The sequence below is a fragment of the Hirundo rustica genome, chromosome 5 (assembly GCF_015227805.2).
Source record: "Hirundo rustica isolate bHirRus1 chromosome 5, bHirRus1.pri.v3, whole genome shotgun sequence".
Taxonomy (NCBI): Eukaryota; Metazoa; Chordata; class Aves; order Passeriformes; family Hirundinidae; genus Hirundo; species Hirundo rustica.
In genome coordinates, this window is record NC_053454.1 from 51,362,897 (window position 1) to 51,386,015 (window position 23,119).

Below are 23,119 nucleotides of genomic sequence, written 5' to 3' on the forward strand. Positions count from 1 at the left end.
CCTGGTCATCATGTGAAGCAGGACTGCTACAATTCAGGGAGGAGACAGAGGCACGGGGGTTTTATTTAATGTTGCTTAAATAACAGAAACCTGAAATAAAATTGCCCTGAGTGCAGCCAAGATTTTTCTCGCACTCCCTCTCTCTCTCTCTCTCCTGGACTGCTACGTAGCTGTCTATAAATACCAGCCCCAACACTTGCTCAGGGCTTTCCTTGCCGATGGCACAGGTCGGTGTTAACGTACACCGCGGCATGGCTCAGATGAAGTTCTCAGCTGCTCAGACAAAGCCATGGACGGGCTCCCCACGCCTCCTGCCTGGAAATACCATGCCTGCTGCCAGCGTTACAGATGCTAGGGGCTTTTCCTGCAGGCCCAGATCGGGCACAGAAGGGTAATTATGAGGCTGGTATGGGGGGAAAAAAAAAAGCGATGGCAGCTCTTTGCAAACAGGTGGAAAAATGGGGGAGGAAAGAAAGAGGAGGAAAGGAGGAAGCACTTTTGTTTCAGCTCCCTTTACAGTGTACACCCAGCTATGATTATAGGATTTCGTTCCCAGGAAATGTGGATGTCAAAAAATTCTGCAAAAAATGTTTTCTATAAAACAAGTTCTTCAAATTTAATAAATTTGAGTGTGAGTCTGTGACAGAATTCACACAGGAGCATTAAGATTGTATAGGTACTCACAGAGGGATGAAGAATAAATATTAACGCTGTGTCTCAAAACTTCTATCAGTGATCAGGTATTAGGTATCCCAATTCATATTTAATAACTATGCACAGTATGACAGTAAGCATGAGACATCACTGGTGGCAGGAACCCAAAATCCTGCCCTGCAATAAATAAAAGTTTCAAAGTTTAAAAATCAGAAAAACATAAAACAGAATTACGTCCCTGTAAACCCACTGAGAAATGGGGCGATTATGAGATGGGTGGCTTGAAACAGAAAAATAAGGGAAATGGAAAAGAAGAGGGCAAGATCAGCACAAAAAAAATATGTATTTGTTGCATGCCCACAGTGTACACTGTGAGCAAGCATCACAAAGGCAGATAAATGTCCTTCCTTTCCTCAATACATTGGAAGGCATTGGATGGCATAACTGGGAGGTTTGCCCAAGTAACATGTAAACCATATCATAACTGCGTGAACACTAAGAGCTACAGGAGCTTATCTTAAAATCCGTTTCTTTTTAAGAAGACTTATGACCATGAAATTCTCCTTGTCAGGACAATATTTATACATAAATCCCAGTCTGTTCCAGGGCTTACAGGACCATCAAGCATGTGTGATCAGATGCACAGACTGGAATAATCCCATGGCCAGCATACCTGCACACCTTTGAGGCTACCCCTGAGGCTGTGGCCAGTGCTTATTCATCCTTTTGCAGCTCTGCCAAGTTGAAGAAGTTGCAATAGTAACTTTGGAACAAAAGAGAAACATCATCTCCTGCATCTACATTAAGTCTTACTGCTTTCCTTCCACTATTTTCATCAACAGCAGCTCTTGGAAGTGCTTTTAGCACCTTGTGCACACGGTTAAGCCTCTCCTTTCATATGATTTATCTTTACTGCGCAGCTTGAAAAACCAAGATGATCATTAGTACACACAACTACTGAAGCTGACTTTGTTTAAATTGACACTGTTTATAAAACCTTGGTTTAGAAGCCTGTCACTGATGCCACAGAAACCTTTTGTATTTAAATGAAAATATATTTGGATGACATGGGTAATTGCTAAGCCTTGGTGAAGTGCCAGATGCAAAGTGTAACTAATTTGCTCATTACAAGTTTCTCAGTCACAAAGCTCCTACACATAGCTCTCATCCTCAATCATGTACACGACAGTTTCATAGTATCACTCCATCAAACTCTTAAGTTGCCACAAATAAATCCCTGAAAAAAAAAAAAAAAAAAAAAAAAAAAAAAAAAAAAAAGAAACCAGAGTGGTTTCATAAAAGTGAGCAAGAAATTGAAGTATTTATCATAGCTTTATGTGTAGTATAATGTCAAAAACTTTTTCTTGGACAGCTACATCTTTAAAACAGGGAGTTATCTCAGCTTTTTAAATTTTTTTTCAGGAGAAGCCCATAATTTTAACGAAACGTGCACATTCCTGTACTTTTGTACATAAATCTACAGCGTCACTTTACCATACCCCATTACTACTGTACCACACAAAAAGAAGCAAAAGAATACACATAAACAAGAGGAGGAGAGGAGGATACCACAATTATGGCTGTTAGTGAAGGCTGGGTTTATAATCATGTGTTTGTTTGGCATTGCACTTACAGCACAGGTGACAGCACAGAAGACCAGCATTGCAATATGAAATGATACAAGGACAGTGTGTTGACAAAACCCATGAATTTAGTGTGCTGGATAAGTCTGACAGCACTCAGAGGATGAGTCCTGGAGGAGGGCAAAGGAGAATGGGCAGTGCTAATCAGAAATTCAAGAAAAAGAGCCTAGTTTTTTAACAAAATGTCAACAGGTCCTCTTAAAAATTCACAGGCAGGATCCCAGTTTTAGAAACAGTAGCTTACATTAAAATATCACAGCTGAAGTGTGCATAATATAGAAGAATTAGACACTAATTTAGGTCACCCTAATGTTTTCCAAGTTTCTGAAATCCTTCAACAAAATCTTCAGGAACAGAAGAGCTTTGGAGTAAATGCCAACTGTGCATTTTTAGGTCCTTTCGTACTAGGAAACTAGTAGGCCCTTTCCTACTTTGATCACTGAAGTCAATGGCACCAACCATGACATCTAAAATTAAACATGTGCAAGGTTTAGCTCAATCAGACTCTGCAGTTTTTAAAAGAATAGCTCAAGAAAAATGTGAATTTATTACTGCATTATTACCGCTGCTTTTTTTTGCTTGCATTTTGCATAGCCAGCAACTGCAATTTGGTAATGAGACAGTTGTTACTACATCACTTAAGGTCAGACTTAAAATGCAATCTGGCTAGCCCTAAATCTAGAACTAGCAGTAATAGTAATCAGAGGTAACAGGCTTACTTGAAGTATGCCAACACTATCATAAATTTTACAAGGCTGTTGTAGTTATGTAAGATAACCCCCATGGGACACAGAACAGTAATTGAACAGTATGGACCAATACAGCTCCAAAATGACCTTTTAGTAAGATGAATAATAGCAAAGTTTCATAATCACCTAGTCTGACTTAAAGAAAGGAAAAATCTGCTAAATGAGTAACTCAAAAAAAGAAAACCAGTAGTGTGAAAGATTCAAGTTATTTGGAAAGAAAGAAAGGAATGCATCCAGCAATAAGGAAAAATTATTTCCAGTAATGTTATAAAACTGAAAGATTGCAGCAGACACTAAAATCCAAATTGTGCCCAGAAGCCTGGATTCTGCAACTATAAACCAATTTAAATACTGAAAAATATTCCAAATATTCTGTGTATTTTTAAAAGCATCTTATTCTGTTTTCTTTCATTACATCAGTTATGATACAGTGAATCAAGCCAAAAGTTCTAAAACCACAAAATAGCTTTAAAGGTCTGCAAGATTATTTTTAAATCTTTTGAAAACTACCTTAACATATTGTGCCTCAACAAACACTCAAACACCTTATACAAAATTTCATTACTTTGTGAACATCTCCATCTGTGTCTTCATGCACACTGCGTTTTTATTACATATCATGAATAAGTGAATTTTATCCTCAGTTAAATGAAGACTTCTTCCCTGACTATTCCTGCCAAACAGGGAAAAAAGTGGATGCTAAAAGCCAAATGTAGGTTATGAGTTCATCTCACAAGTTCAAGAAACCTGTGGGACAGACCCAAAGCCGTCCAAAGTCCTACGAACAGCAGACTTGTTTTTCTACCTCTCTACTGACCGTTTTCACATAGGATACCTCCAGTATTATTAGTCACAAGGAACTTAAATCATTTGACTTCGATGTTGTTTAAGAAAGATTTGTTTCAGAATTTAGTCTCTCTGGCAAGGAAGTGTAAAGTACAAGACTAATAATGGTAGACCTTGACCATAATTTTCTTCCAGTTGTTTGGTGGTCAGTACCCATCTGAAGGCTGCTGTTGCATTACAGAAACATACTGCCAGCATCCAACATCCCAGTATTGTACGTAAATTAATCATTAAAAGATAGATAATTTGAATTAGTTTGAGTCTGTTTCTACTTCCTGACTCTGGATTTTTTTTTTTTCTCCCAACCTCTGAAGTTAACCCAAAATTAGAAGTTTAAGGCATCCTATAAAAACATCACAGAACTAAGTTTTATCTGTATAGGCAGTAATTATATTTCCTAGTTTAAAGAAGGAAGTTAACTGAAGATGTATATATTGGAATCAACTATTGTGTGTCACACCCTGTAAAAGATGGCTTACTCTCCCCTTTAAGGAGAGACAGAAACCCTTCAGAAATTTTTCTTGTCTTCTCTTCTTAATAAATGAAACCTTGAGTGAGCTGAGCAGATGACTGGAGCTGCAAATTCTATAGCGTTCTGTAGTGTTACCTTTCCTCCAGCCAAGAAAAATAAGAAAATAAGCACCTCTGAGGGTTTTCATAATGTAGCTAAAGCTTAGACAAACCTATATTAACCACACAAGAACAGCAACATCTGTCATCTAGGCCAGCACATTTTCAAATGCAATGTATGTGAAATTGTGGTCATTCTAAGCTTGAGTCTTCAGTCTTCATCACAGCCTACTCGGCATGGCAGGAAAGTCTGTCAGCTGTGCAGACACTGATGAAGATGGCTTCAGTGTGCTTTCAGGAAATCCAGAGAATTCAAAAACATTAAGTTATAATTTGAAGACACTGGATTATTCTTACAGGTGTGCAAATGCTGTGATGGATTGGATGGACATTGGTTTTCATTAATGAATAAGGAAAGCAGGGTTAAGACAACACTTGGGTCACTAATAAGAACTTACAAAATCTTGGAAGGCTGAAGTCAGAGGAGAATTCTCAGTAAAGGAGATAGGATGTCTGTAGGTCTAGTCAAAAACCTTTTTAGTGAACTGTGGGGAAAGATGCCAGTGCATACCTGAGCTTTTATGGCCTGAGGTCAAGCGTAAGGAATAGTTTTTAGCACACTTTACAGCACGATAACTCATTATACTTAACAAAAATTCCTTCCTCATCTCTTAAAACTGATGAACTGCAGGCCAATGCCCTAGTGATTGTTTAGTATAATAACGTTTCCCATTTCCTCACTCAGCTGACACTCATTTGAGACACCAATCTTTGAAAACAAAGTTAGTCAAAATATGCAGTACTCATTTTTAAAATCTAAAACTAATTTAGTTGTATAATCAGAGAGTAAATCAAGAGTAATCTCAGCTGTATCACTGTGTTTCCCTATTCAGAAATGCCATAAGCAATAGAAGACACAGCTACAGCACAACACAGCTAATGCAAAGGAGACACACCTATAGATGACTTGTTCAGAATGCCTTCTTGTTGAATTATTTCATATAAAAGGTCAGTAAACAACTTGAACCACATAATCTAAGCACCAGGGTGACATTTATTGTTGAGTCAAAAAAACTGTTACTGATACCTTGCCCCTTTGATAACTTCTCTGCACCACATCATCTTTGATTGTCTGGTAAAATTAGGAGATCTGTTATCACAAAGAGCTGGTTTCATTATAATGCAGAGGATGGTGAGCTCTTACAGTGAAAATAAAGCAAGTGGCCTTTCTTTTTCACTGAAAAAATCTAGTCCATAATGCCAGTATTTATAGGATTAAATGACTGAGCAATAGAGGCAAACTGATCCTGTTAATTATTTCAGTTTTATTTTTCATAGATGTCACTGTTTCATAATATTTCATGCAGGTTTAAAAGCTGTCCATATGAACAAACACCTGGGAAAATGCTGAAAGTGGGGGAGAAAAGGCAGAAGGGCAGAATGAGTTGTTGCAGACTTTCAGTGGGAGAACAAATGTGTGAAGTCACTAATTAGCAGAGATAATTTTCAACGCTCTAAGTTTAGATGACACTTTCCTCCATGTATTCCTCTAGGAATACATGTATTCCTTTGTATGTATTCCTGTAGGAATGCATGCTAACAGAAGAAAAAGAGTTGCTGCCACGGAAGGCCACTCTGGAGCAGGTCCTTGGTTTTTTGCACATCTTCTCCTAATCCAGCAAAAGAAAGCAGACAATCGCCCTTGTAAGTGTTTAGATACACGTGTACGCACACATGGGAATCATTTATGTGCCTGATACAAATCCGTGTAATAAATTTGCTTAGAATATGGATAGAGGTCTATAGAGGCAAACTCCTTTCTAGAAATTCAGTGCAGCATATGTTCAAAAGTTTTAATTCCACCTGCATTACAAACTGTAATGGAAGTGTAACCTTTCGTCAAAAAATGTTTCCCTAAATTTTCCTCCCAAGCTCAAAATTATGAGCTTAGTCATAACTAAAATATCACCAGTTACTTTCAAAGCATCCTTAACAAGCACCTCAGATTAAACACAGAACAAACAATGACTATCACTGAAGAAAACTGGCTTTTAAAAGTGAAGAGGAAATACTAAAATCACAAGAGGTCCCTTCATTTATAAAGACCACAGGATTCTCCACATTCCTTCAAGTAACAAACTTTTTGATTCCATCAAAATAATATGGGGGGAAATAGACTGCAGGCAGTAAATTGCACATGGCTACACACATTATTCTGTTTCTGGAAAATGAAAACCTAACAAGTTTTGTGGAATCTGAACTTCAGGTTCCTGTGATTCTGGGTTTCCTGGGCTCTGGATTCTTCTCCCCCATGACCTAAGTGATTAGTCTGTTCATGATTATACACTCTGATCTCTTTAGCTAACATCCTATCTCCTCCTTGTCAGGTTTGACAAGTACAAGCTACATTTTTAACAGCAGCACTGACTTCACTTTTATTTACATGTGCAAGGCAGATAATCTCAGTGCTGACAGTGGTGACGGTGAAATTGTTTTAATCGAACATACCTGAAAAAAGATTAATATTTCAAATGCCAGAAGGAATACATTTTAAGAAACCACAAACCAGCAAATTTTCTTTCTCCTCCTTCACAATGCCTATTTGAAACTGCACAAGTGCCAAAACTCACAATGAAACTCTATCATATTTCATTCATCCTTGCATTATGAGCCATTCTAATACTCTTCACTCACCAAAGTGAAATCTACTCAGCTTTAAAGAATTTATCTGTAGGCAACTCAAAGTAAAACAAAATTTGGATTTTTCAAGTTGGCTGGAGTTTCATGAATCCTGCATTGTAACAATTATTTGCTTTTGCTCTGTCCTAGTTTTGGCCAGGGCAGGGTTAATTTTTTCCAGTATTGAGGAGGGGAGCATGGCCAAGGCTGGGATGTTATTTGATACCACCTCACCTCATTGACAGGGGCAGGAGTAAGAGACTCTCACTTACAGGGAAGAGGGTGTTCCCTCCATGAGGAAAAAGCATGATGGGAAAAGTGGTCCATTTTTGGTTTATTTTACATGTAAATCATTTTCTTGTATCACACCTTTGTTATTAATATTGTTGCTGTTACTGTTCGTTTTCATATCTCATTGCTGGTTCCAGCAAATTGTTCTTACTTCAACCCACGATCTTTGCCTTTTGTGCTTTCACTTGGAGGAGGAGGAGCAGGGAGCAGCAGCATCGTTTCAGCGGGACTACTAAACTGGAGAATACTACTCCTAAACCATGACATGCTTGTGAAGTTGATGGAAAACAGGGCAATTTAATTTTTAATTTATGTTATTTTCTTAGATACACCCATCCACGATTCTGTCACAACTGGAGAATTACCACATGAAAAAGGCCACTCTCCACTCTCTCAAGGACTGCTGCTCTACGACCCGACCCGGATGGGCCATGCTGTCATAAGGGCCTCACATGCTTAAGAACAGTTTACACCCAAGCACCATTTAAGGGTCCAACCTCACAGAGCATTGAATCTACCCAGAGTAATGAACAATACACTTGAACTGCAGAACCAAATGCTATTTATTTGGTGGGGGAAAAAAACCCCAACAAAACAAACTAACAAACAAAAACCAACCAACAACCAAAAAAAAAAAAAAAAAAAAAAACCAACACCACACAACAAAACAAAAAAAAACAACCACAAAACCCAAACAAACAAACAAACAAAAAAACCCAAAAAACACCAAACCAACCAACCAACAAAAAACACAACAACCAAACAACACCCACGTAAAATATATTATTATGCATGAACTCACTGTTCATGAATGTGGCCAGAGGGAATTGCCTCCTAGCTTAGAAGAAGGGATGGGGTAGGAAAAGAAGACTGAATATAGAGGGGGCCCGTCTAGAGGTCCATTATTAACTCTCCACCATATTCCTGTTTACAGGCATGCTCTTGCTCCTTCAGCATGCCATTGCTTACCTTTGACTCTAAGGGTCTTTGTTTCCAAGTAATAAATATTTTGGACTCCAGGGAGCAGACAGGAAGATCATACATGACTCAAAAAAATCCTTTACTGTTGATAGATTATTGTAAGCACTTATTCATTATTAGCTGAAATGCTGCTGACTGCACACTTAATAAATAGCCTATTTGTTCTTTCCAACTGAAGCAATACTGTAAAAGGACTTTTGAAGAGAAGACCATTAAAAACATAAAGACATCACAGAGCAGGTAATTTGCAGAATGTGGTTTCAGTTTTCTGTTCATTGCAACACAATCAACAAATGCTGCATCAAAATTTCTGCTCCTTCCATAAATTTTTTGTGTAGGACCAGGTATTCATACCCCTTAAAAATGAAGTTTTCAAGAAAGAAGGCATTGAGGTGAACTATAACTACACTTGTGTAGTTTTATAAAAACACAGTCCAATAATTTTTGTCTTCTTTGGGCAAAACCAGCAGCCTTGGCTCTCACAGGGAATAAATGCTGCCCTGAAGCTCAAGACAACAAACAAGGTGAAGAGCCCACTTTGTTGCAGAACATCAGCAAGTTGTCAGCACAAAAGGCATACAACTGACCATCCCCCCTTTTCCCGTTTTTGTTCTTAAAATGAGCCTAATCTCATCTAGAATAAGAAAATATTCACATTGAAAAGTTCTTTTGCCTTAAGTCAGTCTGTATAAATATTTTCAGTTATGCCCTCAATCATTGTTAATTAATCACTGCTTTTAAGACCACACTTAATAAACCATGTGCAAGATAACTGTCTCTTAATGGCTACAAGAAGGAAAACAATCACAATTTAAATTGCTTAAAAGGATTCCACACAATTAAGAAGTGGATTAGAAACATATTGTACAGGAGGAAGAGATTAACGGGGAAGGAAGAGACAGAAATATTCAAAGCATATGATTGGAAAGTTAAATTAAAAAAAGCACTGACCAGACTCAGCAGTTAATGATAGTTAATTTGCAAGCCTGACATATATCAGAGCTAATACTTAACTGATCCATTCCTCTAACAAAAGCAACAATACCACATATATGTAATCTTCTGTTTCAGCATTAAAAGTCCTGAAACAATAGGATATCCAAAAGTTTCTAAAATGCTTCTGAAAAAGATCATGTGCAGAGCTTGTACTCAAGCACAGTAAAACAGTACCTGCAGGAATAATGAAGGGAAAACATCTCTAATAGCACCTGTTTCTTTATGGCATTGTATGGCAGTGTCACTGCAGCACAAGTGAGCACAAATGAACTGAACATTAACAGCAGCGAGTTTACTTAGGTTCTGCAGTCCATCATGCCTTCACTTTATCACTTTGGCTAAAAAACAAACAACAACAAACAGCCAACAAGTCGAGAAGCCTGCATCCATTTCAGCCTGTATTACTTAACATGTGCAGCTATTTTTGAACTTCACCATTGGGCAGCTCACTGACTCAGAGGTGCTGACGGTTTGTTTACATTTACTGGGAGAATAAATCATGCCACTTATCTACAAACGCATCTCTCCTAGGTGTCTCATTTTATTTCTGATGTTGGACTTCGCCGAACAGCTGCATGCCTGCCCTCACAGCTGGATGCAAGCTGCTGGACAGCTACACTACTCATAGCAGAAGAAAAACAGAGGTAATAATATGCACTGAATTGAGCTTGCTTGAATCAGACTAAATATTTGGATTAGAGTCAAATTCTTTCTATAATACATATTGCAGGCATATGTGTGACAGTCAGAAGATGAGTTCATTGGAGGAGAAATATAACATAAAAGAATAAGAATTACTCCAAATGCATGGGGAAAGGCAAACTAACTACTTAAGTGTTTCTCAGACAAATTCAATTGATTCCTTTCTTGCAGTCCTAATAGAATTAATTTTCTAGTAGAGCTAGTAACTGCAGTCTGGCATGCCTCAAGTATTGTGGAAGCTTTGATTTGATCACTGTGACTTGATGTCCTCATTTCCCCAGCTATGTTCATGCACCTTCTTTTTCTTCACACAATGAATGTAGTAATGTAAACATCATTGCAAGACATTCTAATGCATCAGAGTCCCCTGATTTAAGATTTAGTGCTACTGGGACAGATGTTATCCTTGGTTATGTTATCCAAAAAAGAAAATCCCACACTGATTCTGTTGTTGTTGACAGCTATAGAACCACACAAAGTTTGCACTAATCTAACAGCAGCTTTTTCTGTAACCTTGTGATAAATCATGTCAATAGTACCAAGACTTCATGGCAAGTTTTGATCCTTCCATGCTGTCAAGCTTCCTTCTTCTGAAAAGCCAAGAAGGAAATGCAGGAGGAGCATGGGGCACACTGAGTCCATCCTCAACAAGAAATCAGAATGAGGTCCCACCTGAGACTGACCCACTCTACAGTTAGTTATTGATCCACTTACAGAGAACACATGGAAATTAGAGATTAAATAACACTACCATTTTGAAATAGGCTTCAGATCAGCTTTATATTACACTGCTGCTCTTTGTTTTATATTCTCAGACCCTCCTCTGAGAAGAATGACTTCTAACCAAAAGATGACTGCCATTTATATAAAAGTAATTCAAAATGCTACACAACATGAGAAAGCAACTGATGAAACATTCCAAAAGCTGTACTGGCAGCTTTTAGTGACATCTCAATAACTCTTAAGTATTCACATTATCCAGGAATGCACAGTGTGTTAATTAATGAAAGGCTGCTTTTTTTTTAAACTAAGTTTCCATACTCTCATCACTGTAGTTCAAGTCTGAAAATGGTAATACATTTCTTTATTGTGGAAAAGGATAATTACTTATAGTGTTTTCAGATCAGCCAATAAATCAATAAATCAGCCAATCAATAAATTGTTTGGTCACTTCTGATGAGAAATAAGATAGCTATCTTAAAGACAAAACTCCAAATTGTATTTAGTATTTTGTATAACAACAAAACAGTAGAGGCTTTAAGGCACCTTGGAGAGAATCTAATGCACCCATCCTGCAGGGCCAGCTGAAAAGGTTTCTGAGGGCTTTGGTTAGATCTTTAACATATACAGGGGTGGAAACTCCACACCCTCTCTCAGCAACTTTTGCCAGAGTTTGAGCACCCTCACAGTAAAAAGTTCCCCCTCTCCCTCATGTTTGAACAGAATTTCCTGAATTTCAGCTTGAGCCCATTGTCTCTCTTCCCATCAACTGTGCACCACTGAAAGGATCCTGGCTACATCCTCCTTGCACCCTCCTTTCAGATATTTGTACATACCAGTTCTCCCTGAGCCTCATCTTCTCCAAGCTGAACAGTCCCAGCTCTCAATCTTTCCCATAGACAGGTGCTCCAATCCCCTAAACATCTTCATGGTGCATTCCCTGGACTGGTTCCACTATGTCCATGTGTTTCCCATAGGAGGGAGCCCAGCACTGGCCCAAGAGCTCCAGATGTGAATCAGCAGTGCTGAACAGAAGTGCAGGATCCCCTCCTCAACCTGGTGGCAGCAAAGGGCCCAGTGCAGCCCAGGAAGCTGTTGGCTCGCCTTGCCACCAGGGCTCATTGATGGCTCACATTTTTGTTGTTTCCTCAGTCTTTTATATTCTCTGAGTTACTGTTTGGTCAATGTTGCTTATTCTTCAGTGCTGATTATATGAATTTTATTGATTTGAGACTTACCTCATACCGGTGAAAATTCCTCTCATTAGTCAAACATAAACAGAATCATTTAGTTCAGCAATCCAAAGAACCTTTTAATCCTAAGATTGGTGGTTTTTTAGAAAAAGAAGACAGCTATGGAAAATGGCAGGTGCACTGACAACAAAAGAATCATCCAAAATACTCTATATAAAGACATTGAAAATGCATCTGATCTAAATGCTGGATTTGACAAACAGGCAGAAAGAAGAAACATCTTAGGAAATTAATGGAAAAATTTTCACTGTGTAGCAAAATTGTTTGGTTGACCACAGGTCATAATTTACTCAGGCAGGTATGAATATTTCCACAATTATTCACAGTCTTGGCTCATTCTCCATCATTCTTCTCAACATGTTTTTTGCAAAGTGAAAAAATGTAATGAACACAAATCCATGTGTTCTGTTAAATTATTAAAAATGAGACTTCAAAGTTCAAGAAGTCATAGGCCATTTCCTTTGAAAACCAAATTTTTATTTAAAATTTCACCGCATAATGCCTATATCACTCCCAAACCTTTAGTGACTGGTTAGTAACTTAAAACAGTGCAAAAAAAAAAAAAAAAAAAAAAAAAAAAGAAAAAAAAACAAAAAAAAAAAAAAAAAAAAAACAAAAAAAAAAGCAAAAAAAACAAAAAACAAAAAAAAAGAAAAAAAAAAAAAAAAAAAAAGAGGAAAAGCAATTCTGAGTCCCATTTCACATAGATGCAAACCTGATTTTATGGCTATATAGCGAGGCTGAACAACATGTAGCCAGAAGGCCAATGGGGCTAAAAAATGAAGCCATCACACATCTCTATCTCCCTGTAATTATGTAACTGATTAAAAGCTGATTACCTCTTTGTACTTCCTTGTCAACACAAGGAAGCAAATTTTGTTCAGCTATCCGGGAAGCCAGCAGAATAGGAAAGTACGACTTTCATACTGCAGTTTTCCTGCGGCTTAAAAAGCCACTAAACTAAAGAAAATCCAAAACTTTAATATAGCGCTTATATACATCTTTACATATACATATATACATACATATAAAAAATTCAAGGGGCACACTACGTTGCCCTCTTTATCTTTTTCACACGATTTAGAAATCTTTATTGCAGAAACGTAGTGTCTTTGTGCTTCCAAGCATCACAAGAATTAGGCTGGAACTGGTCAATAGAAATTGAACATTACTAATGGATGGACTTAGAGGTGCTCATAGCAGTCACAAAATCCTGGTGGGGAACCAGTCTCAGAGGAGTATTGTATAAATATCTCACACAGCATTTGAGAAATGTTCGAGCTGTAGGAGTCAAAAGAAATTGGGCACTCAAAAGTGAGGGCCCGTAAAATAATTCATGGCATCATCGGTTGTGCCATGTATCAGCTTCACAGAACCTCTGACAAAAACCCGGGTGTCTTGTCTCGCCTGCAGCAAACATGTCTCGCCTGCAGCAAACACACATGGCTCAGCCAGATGTTCAGCTTGCAACTGTGGTCCAAGAGGACACGACAGTGTCAGCACAAAAAAAAAAAAAAAAAAAAAAAAAAAAAAAAAAAAAAAAATCACCTGGGAAGAAGAGTAGTGGCATCTTTAAACAGAAAACAAAACAAAACAAACAAAAACCAAACAAACAAAAAAACAGAAAAAATAATGTAGTAATAAAAATAAATCTTTCAAGAGCATGAAACATTTTGCCTTTTTACTCTTTATTCTAAGAGCAAACACTTTGCTTGGCAGTCATGAGTGCTTTAAAAGCATTAAGACAGTTAACCAAGCCTGACACTCAGCTGGTATTTTAGCTACTGCAGAACACAAGAATAGAGAATGAAAATTCCAGCATCTGGCTAGCTTTTTAACTTCTGAGTGACCATGACAAATTGTAAGTTTATTTGCTGACTATAAACTTTCATCATGTCATGCGTTAAACTAAAAATAAAACAGCTGAAAGATTAGCTACAAATAAGCGAAATTCTGAATGAAAACATACTGGTAACAATCTATGGTTTAACTGTTTTGTCTGGAAATGTTTTGGGTTTTTTTTCCCTAAGGAGTAAATGCAGCACACAAGGAGTCATGTGTTTTTAAAATAAGATAGCATTTCTTAAACTTATAGTTAGAGTTTTCTGCAACCAGAAGCTGAAACAGAGGAAAATAATTTTAGTTGTAATATCTTGTGATAGAAAGGTGTTTGGGGTTATGATGTCCCCTTCCAATGAAGGAAAGACATGGAGCCCAAAGGAAAAATATCAGATACTTAACACAACTGGAGCCAGAAGGTTTTGAATCTCCAGATTCCCCAGTCACTGGTTAAATAACATGTGCCTAACTGGACTGGCATTAGACAAAAACACTTCTATCTCCTCTAAAATAAACAAAGAGATGAGAGAACAGAGAGAAGGTACCTCCTGGATTATCACCAGAAAAAGAAGAGAAAGATTTGCTCACCCTGAAGGAAGAGAAGCAAACTGCCCAGAAGAAGCAGCTCTACGATTCTTCAGAGGTTGCTGAAGAATTTGGAATTAATGGATTTACTAAGAGAAAGAGAGTAATACAAATCAACTTAGCCAGAATTAACATGGGAGAAGAGAGATTTAAAGCATTTAATTCCCAGGCAAGAGAAGAGAAGCATGCACAAAGAATGGGTTCGTTTTTCAAAGCACAAGGTCTGCATGGCTGTGTGAAAGAGTGAGTCTCCTGTGTCTATAGAACGAAGTGATGTGAGGACACATGATGAAGAAGACTCAAGGAGAAGTGGAAAACTTATAAAAATCATTCAAGAGTTTGCAAAAGGCAAATATTAAAAATAGGATTACTGTACATGCGCAAAAATTCCCATTTCACAGCAACTAAAGGCAAGTCCTATCTACTAACTTACATGGAGAAGAAAAAAGTAAGGAATTTTGCTAAAGTAGAGAAATTAAGCTATCCGCTAAACCTAGAAATGAAACATTTGTCAAGAGGATACAGATGAGGGCAAGAGATAAATGCTGCAAGGCACTTCTCGGAAAAAGTTAAAATAATATAAGGTATATTTTACCTTTCATTTATCAAAGAGAACAAATCCAGTGGATTTTATTTCAGTCTTCACAACCTTCAAAGTAGTTCCATGAAAACTAATGTGTACTTACAAACCAAGCAGATTCCATGTCAATCTCAATGGTCCCTTAATTTTTGATGCCGTTAATTTATCATCACAAAGCTATTCAGATTCAACAGACTGGCTTCTGAGGTAGTTAAATCACCAAAAAAATTAAATATTGTTTGTTATTATTGGCCTAGATTTTGCAAAAGTCAACAAGACTACACTACATGTTACATATATTAGAATTTATGTCTTTGAATTGCTACCACACATGCCTCAAATTATGTCAGGGAGGCACTAGTTCCAGCATTCAGAGTCCCTGTACGTGTTACACTGCAGTGTAATTTACAGCAGACCTTGCACATTAAGCTTTCATGGTGGTAGCTGTGTGTTTCAGAACTTTTTAAAGAGAGATTTGGATGATGCTGATTTGTCCCACATACACGGAGCTTACACATAGCATCTCTCTGCTGATTCAGGTCATGTTTTCTGTTTCTGTCCTTGACTTTTCTTGGCCAAAGGTGCCATTCATTTGCTTATATCAAGCTTTCACCTTATATTTTGGCATGTCACCATATATATTCAGTACTTCAGCTCCTAAGCAATGCTTCATACTATAATTCCATTGGTTTGCTTCTCCACCCTTGTGTACCAACACATTGTGCTTTAATCAAGGATTGAAAACAACCTATCCACCCACTCAGCTAGCCAAATGCCAAAGTGTCTCCAGATTTTTTAGGTTTCTTTTGGCTGTAAAATGATCTTCCAAACACAAACAGGCAGTAAACATCATAGCTGGCTTCTCATGTTTGCAAGCAAGTAAACAATTTTTTGGATACCTCTTCAGCTGTGTAGATGTGTGCCAAGCTGCAGCAGCTCATGGCTGTTTATAAGAACTACGCAAGACGCATCGAGAGCCATCAAGAAACAGCTGCCTGCAAGGATGAAGAGCAATGAAAACACAGCTGAATTCAAAGCAGAAGGATGTCCTCCTCCTCTTTGCTACAGAACACTAGGGGTTTGGGCTCTTTTCAGGCCAACTTGTCACATTCTACCAGAATGCTGATATCAAGGATAACCCAATCCTGTCACTCATTGCAGTCCCATGGCAGCACAACCAGAAAAATCCTAATACTTGCTGGTGGGAAGGGAGAAATTCAGCACACAAAACTTGAGGACTCAGAAAAATCAGTCTTTTGGAGGGACAGAAGGTGAAATGCACTAAGGTTAAAAGACTTTGAAGTTACTTAGTGATCTACAAGAGGAAGTGGACCAGCTCACACCAAGTGACACCAAAGAAGACACACACCTTTCTTCTGGAGGCAGAAGAGTAAGGGACACAATGCATGGCACGAAGGCAGCATCTGACAAAACACACTTCTTCCTCACACCTTTCTTTCCTTGCTCATTTTTGGTCTACATGTAGATTTAACACAGAGGCATCTCTTTTTTTCATGTTCAAATCCAAGCCCTCATCAGTCACTGCCTCCGAACACAACAGGAAGAATGCCAGCCCCACTATTTTTTGCTCTGGCTCTTAGGCACAGGCTACATTTTTTAAGCCCTGGCTTCAGCCTCACTCTCTGGTCCAGTTCCTTGAGATGACACGACAGCTCACTCACACCTCATTCTGCAATGTGCAGAGAGAACTATTTGTTCTCCTGCTGCAGGGGCGTAAAAGCCAAACTGTTTTGGGACTCCAGGGCAGCCCGAGGCTCACCCTGCAGCTACAGCCCTCAGCAACAGTTGGCATTGCTACAGCATGATAAAAGCAGCAAAGATGCCTAAGACAATTAAACAAATTGATGGTCCTGCCAGTGAACTTTGGTGCTTTAATATTTATTGCTTGAGAAGAGATAAATCCTTCCAAGACGGGTAAAGGCACTGTAGTTACCATGCATGATTCAGTGCAGCGACAGGAGACTGCCCACCACACCGAGGAGATGCTGAGCAAAACACAACTAAGAGAATGTCAGCTAAAAACAAGCCCAAGTAAACAGGTTTTATATAAGGCATCTTGGGGGTGGAGGAGTGGAAAGGCAACAGCTCCACTGTTTTCACAGTGTCCCTGTGGAAGGACTTGGGAGTGAGCCTGATAATCTGCAACGCCCAAGGGCACCCACACAGCCTATTGGCATTGCAACCCAATTCCCCTCAACACATGTAGGACCCTCAGTGAGTCTGAAAGCAGCATTTTTCCTTGCATATTGTACAAGAAAGCTGAGTACTCCTTACAGATTCCCTGCTCTCACCCCACAGTGGAGAGGGGTTTTCTTTGACCACTATTCAGTAGTCCACTGGTACTGAATCTAGTCCCCAAAATCATTCAAAAAGCTGTTTTCCTTCAATCTGTGCTAATAAAACTATACAACACTATAAACATTTTCCACAGTGGACTCCAAGATGTTTGGTGCTCTAGCTGGAAACACTGCTCTTTTTGTTTTTACATTACAGCAAATCCTTTTAGACACACTTCCCGTTAAGCCACCGAATATTTTTGTCTTCTATTTTCTGCAAGGAGAGCCCTAGAGCCCATTTGAAACCTAAGCAAGGGACTTATGACCAGCCATTGGGCGAATATTATCACTACAGATCTAAGCACATGACAAAATCAGACTCATCGGAAAAGCAGAGCAATGGCCAGGGAACAATTTTCCCTTCTGTAACTCTTCCAACACACAGGCTGACTTGCACCAGGAAATCAGCATTAACAGGAGATACAGGACCCACATCTCTCCAATGGGGAGAAAAAAAACAGACTCCACAGAGGGCAAAATTTCCTTTCCATCAAAAGTTTAAGCTAAAGCTAAGGAAAGGAATAAACCAACTGCTCCAATAAGCTTTGTCAATCCGTGTCTATTAATCTTATTAACTGAACATATTCTCCCTTTCTGCCCTATGTCTGAGAAGTGCAGGGCAGGTAAAGCAAGAGTAGAAGTACAACATATGAAATCCAGGAAAGCACCGTGCCCATGCTGCTGCAGGCTTTTCTGTTAAAAGGGCTGACAAAAATGCTCATGTTTCAGTTAAGCAAAGTTTACAGGGGGACGCAATATCTTTTATTAGATCAACTGATACAGTTGGAAAAAACAGACAAGCTTTTGGGCACAGAAAGCCTTTCCTGCACTGTCCTGAAGGAGAATTTATTTGTCTGAAGCATCTGTTTTTTTCCACCTATATTGGTTCATCTAATAAAAGATATTACCTCTCCTGTGCAAACCCTGCCCCCTTTATCAGTCTTTGAATATCACAGCTGTAGCAGCAATACTATTACAATTACTTTAGTACTGATGGTTAGCAGTACAGACTTCTGCATTTGGTCTAACAGGCATCAACTCATTTCACAGAGAAAAGGCTACCATGTTTAAAGGCAACAGCTTATTATAGATTATACTCATTGCCAACATAGGTCAGTGTAAAGCTGATGGCGATGAAGGCCAAAAAAAATCCCCACCCCAAGAATCATTCCAAGTCCTGTTATTACCCATCATCTTGGGAAGTGACACTTTCACATGAGAACTGCACCCTAAAGGGTTTATCATGAGGATATGCACTTACACAGCAGAGAGAAAAACACAGAAACCAGTGAAGCCTTTCAAGCACTGTGGGCCTCAAGGAAGGTCTCTGTGTCTTACGTACTGCGATGTTCTGAGTACTTCTGGTGGAAGAGATGAAGCAGCTGTCTGACCTGCTGCATGGGCAGGAACTGCTCCTAGGAGATGCACAAATACCTGGAAGATCATGTTCAGCTTATTAAGACATACTTTTTGTTCCGCTGTCTGCCACTGAGTTTAGCACAAATCGAATTGGAAAGCATTTATAATGCAAATGAGAAAAATCAGTTCTCAATTTAAGATACACTGTTGTTTATTATAAAACAGGCCATATTTAACTACTCTTCACTGCTCTCTCACAGGTGAGCAGATTCACCGTAAGAAGGGTGTCAGTAAGAAAGCCACAGCTAAATAATTTTTCAGTGAATTACATTTTGTGAACATATGCTTTTACTAAGACATATTCCAAGTTTTATTTCCAACGTCTATGAAGCAAAATGCAAAACATCTTCCATTACATGTCTGAAGAAAGGTGGAAATTTTTATTACAGATTTATTTGCATTCAAATAACAAATGAATGATCCATATTACTGTTTGACTCGGTGGTGTAACTATAGATTAACCACATTCATTTCAGTGCAATTTCTCTACAGTTTTGCTTTGTCACACAACTCGGAATGGATGTGGTAATTATTATAAAATTACTTGATATTTTATATACTGTAGTTCATATGTATTAATGACTGCAAATTTGTTTTTCACCAAGAAGTGTTTCACCTCTACAGGATAGTTGACATTTTGCATTTTGAAAATAAAAATAACAGCTACAAAATAAAATTATTTTGTAAGCAGAATTTTTATAAGCTGATCTGGCAAATATTTATCTCTGACATATATTTAAAGCCTATTAACACATACTTATGCAAATATCAATTACTCTCTTAAGCCTTATTTTGGGGGTAGGAAGTGGAAAAATGATTTTTTAAATAAGTTTATTTACAGAAATTAAATAATAAAACAATCCATGGCCTGATTGCACACCTGAAATAAGCCAGACTGACCAGAAATGCAATACCAGAGGACTATAATTTTGAAAATGTTATGGTTGAGAGAAGGGGAAGGAAGAAATTAATTTCTGCATGCTTCAAAAAAAAGGAAAAAACAGTAAGCTAAAATGAGTTGGACTAAATCCCTACAGTTTTCCTCACACTGGGGAATTTTAGGGTAATGAGAAAGACTTTTTCCTCAAAGCATAGGAACTACAGACTCAAAATACTTTGTACATAACATGCTGTTTCTTCACCTTGCTTTATAATTACCTGCATAAACTAAGTGAAAATGATGGACAAATTTTGTTCCACTGAATATCAGACTTCTAACTCATTTCAATGTAAACAAGAAGGAGATGACCAAAAAAATCAGCTTCAGAAATTGTCTAACATTGGACTAAAACTGCATTTTTGTTAACCATGCCACCCTGGTGTGAGCTGACCCTCAAAAGGGCTTGTGTGGTTTGAAGGTGTCTTCCCATCCAGGGTGTGGTACAGCCCAGAAGCCTCAGATATCAACCATTAGTTATTCAGTACCTTGGCGCATCAAATACTCGAAGGAGTTACCTCAGATTTTTTCTGTAGGCATCACACATTATATACTCAGTTTATAGACCTTCTGTGGTTATGAAACAGAAGGTAACTTTCACGTGTTCTCACATCTGGGCTAATAGTAATTTGTATTAATATTATTTATGTATCATGTGCTTTCAAGACTGCCTCAGGACATTAATGGAGAACAGGTCAAGCAGTCTCTCATGGAGTCCTTAAGAGATGAAGAAGGGCTTGTAACTGATAATTACCAAAAGGTATTAGTTATTTTGTTCATGAGATTATTTCTCTACATGCTCCGCAGAACAGGCACCATTTGATGAACACCACAGACAGGAGCACTGCAGCCATTCCTCATCTAACTTCTCATTGCAAGGTTAGTATTGATTTTCTTCGAGCACTTTTCAATCAGCTCACAGCCACACACCTGGTGCATAGACCATCTCCCTGCCTCATAAAGAAGAACAGTACTTAGTCCTGCTTTTCTTCTCCCACACACAGGAGAAACTGCACAGGTGACTCATTTGAAAATGGAGGAAGAAGGATCTCCAAAAGACACAGGACTGAGATAATAGCATTAATGTCTGGTCTCTAAGTCAGCCACACAGAGTTGCGTGTTTCTATTCAGAGCCACGGAAAGGAAAGGTTTTCTTTATACCTGCTGCTTTTGTTGTGTCAAATGCAGATATTGAGGCATGAAACGTACCAGACATCATGGTTGGTTTGCACAAGTTGCCTAAAAGATACTAAACTCCAACTGAGGTATTTCAGACAGCATGGAATATAATGATCTAAAGGGCCACATCCCTCTTTGACACCTTTCAGCTATTCACGGTATTTACAGATGGAGCAAGATAAAAAATTGCATGTAACAATGAGATTGATGAATTCCTAGTTCTATTTAATACTCCAGGCTCCATGTTAAGTGGCCTCTAAGCCATCCTTGAATGCCAAGATACTCAGAGAAACAAGGAATAAGTCTGCTTGACCTGAACTGGAAAGAACTTTAAAACCTCTATGCACAGTCTGCATAAGAATATTAGGAGAAAAAATACAGCAAAATTCTTCATGCAAATTGCCATCTGGGCCAGGAAGCTGAGCACAATACTGTTTTCATCATCTTTAATGATGCACAGTTTAGTTCAGGAGGAGGGGGGAAGGAAATGGGACCAACCTTTGACCAGTATGACAGCAGCATAAGTAATCCCTTATTGAATTATGAAATGATTCATACATGGGGACCTGTTACATTACTGGCCTGTTAACAGTATCACAGCTCCTTACTTGGACTTTTTTTCATTTTGTTTTACATCGGACAAGCCGACTGCTGTCATTTGTAAAGAACAGAATAGCTGCTACAGTTTTAATATCAAACACAGGAAAAAAATACACAGCAGCTGTTCATATTTTCTAGGAAGTCTGTTATAATAATGATGTCATGGAAAAAGGCTGGAATCTATTAAAATGGATCAGACAGGCCAGCCATTCAAAGCCTCCAAACAATATGCATATACAAGCTGCACTATGTACCTTACATTAAAATAAAAACACACAAATAGAGGAGTTCCTTAAAAATATTACTGAGATTAGGCAATTAAGGCAATTTCATAGATTTACTTCAATAAATTTAGTTTACTACTAGAACTACCCACTAAAGCAAAATACAAAAGCTACAACCAGCTCACTGTCAATTAAGCTCACTTTCACCTATAAAATCATTTAAATCTATTTTTAAATCACTGGCTCAAGGTACATAGGAACAAAGAAGCTCTCCCAGCAAAAAAGCAGCAGTGAATAGTTTGGAAACTAATAATCCAGCTTACCTTGTGTTTTCCAGACCCCGCCAAGCCAACTATGTATGACATCAAATTTTGAAGATTCTGGGTTACACTGATGAGTTCACATGTAAAGGGCATATATTACAGATGAAGCATTATAAATCTGAGATCAACTTAAAAATACATCCTTAAATTTCTTCCTTTTCAGACCACCAAATAGATTTCGTACCTGCTAATTATAAAATACCAAGTACAAAAACCCCAAATCAATGAAAATACATCAAGACTCAAAAAAAATTAATGAAACTACGATTTGGTTTTAAGTGGTAATTCCATCAGGTCATCTGAAAATGATGGGCTGTTTGATGACAGCCCAGGTCAGTCTTGCATAAGTAAGCTCTACTGCACTGATTATACTCCATATTCAGCTACATTCAACATTACAACTACAGCTATGTATTAAGAAAAAAAAATACATCAAAACTTACTATTAGAACTCCAGTGCAAAATTCAAACTGCTAAGCAGAATTGAAACCTCAGAAAACAATGATCCAAACTTCATAGACACTTCCACACAGAGGCCGTTAAACACCTCCTCCTGCAAATGGGTACGTATGAACAAATTTGAGTTTACACAAGTCTGGCCGCCAACTCTGATCCCCACTATCCTGCTCACGTTTCCAGTCCCAGTAAAAGGAAGAGGTTATGCGTGCACTAAAAGCAATAGGTTAGGCATACAAGTGGCTCTGCACTTCTCTAAAGACTCAAAAGATTTGAGCCAGGGTACAATAAAATTAGTCTGAATGCCTTATCTTAGGCACCTCACAGTGTTCATAAATTTTTACTTTAAGCTGTTATTGCATATAATAAAATAGCGTTAACATTTTAGATGAACATTCAGGGCAGTTTATAAAATATTCAGTGATTAATGTCCTTGTCTCATGTTTTCAATTTTCATTGCTAGTGGAGGTCATATGTTATGATGTCAGCTTGAATCTAGATTTCCATTTTGAGCAAATTTAATTTAAATTATGATC

The 23,119-nt window shown here is 38.1% G+C and overlaps 1 protein-coding gene across 11 annotated transcripts in view; it reads right to left on the reverse strand.

The window, feature by feature from the left end:
- The window catches only part of BMPR1B (bone morphogenetic protein receptor type 1B), a 238,690-nt gene that overhangs the window by 113,314 nt on the left and 102,257 nt on the right, over positions 1–23,119 (reverse strand). Inside the window, exon 1 of one of the 11 annotated variants that reach the window (XM_040065512.2) lies at positions 18,788–18,829. The exons of the other annotated variants lie outside the window; for them this stretch is intronic. The gene's annotated coding sequence lies outside the window, so the exon portion shown is untranslated. Of the gene's footprint in view, positions 1–18,787; positions 18,830–23,119 lie in introns of those variants that run through there. 11 annotated transcript variants of the gene reach the window in all.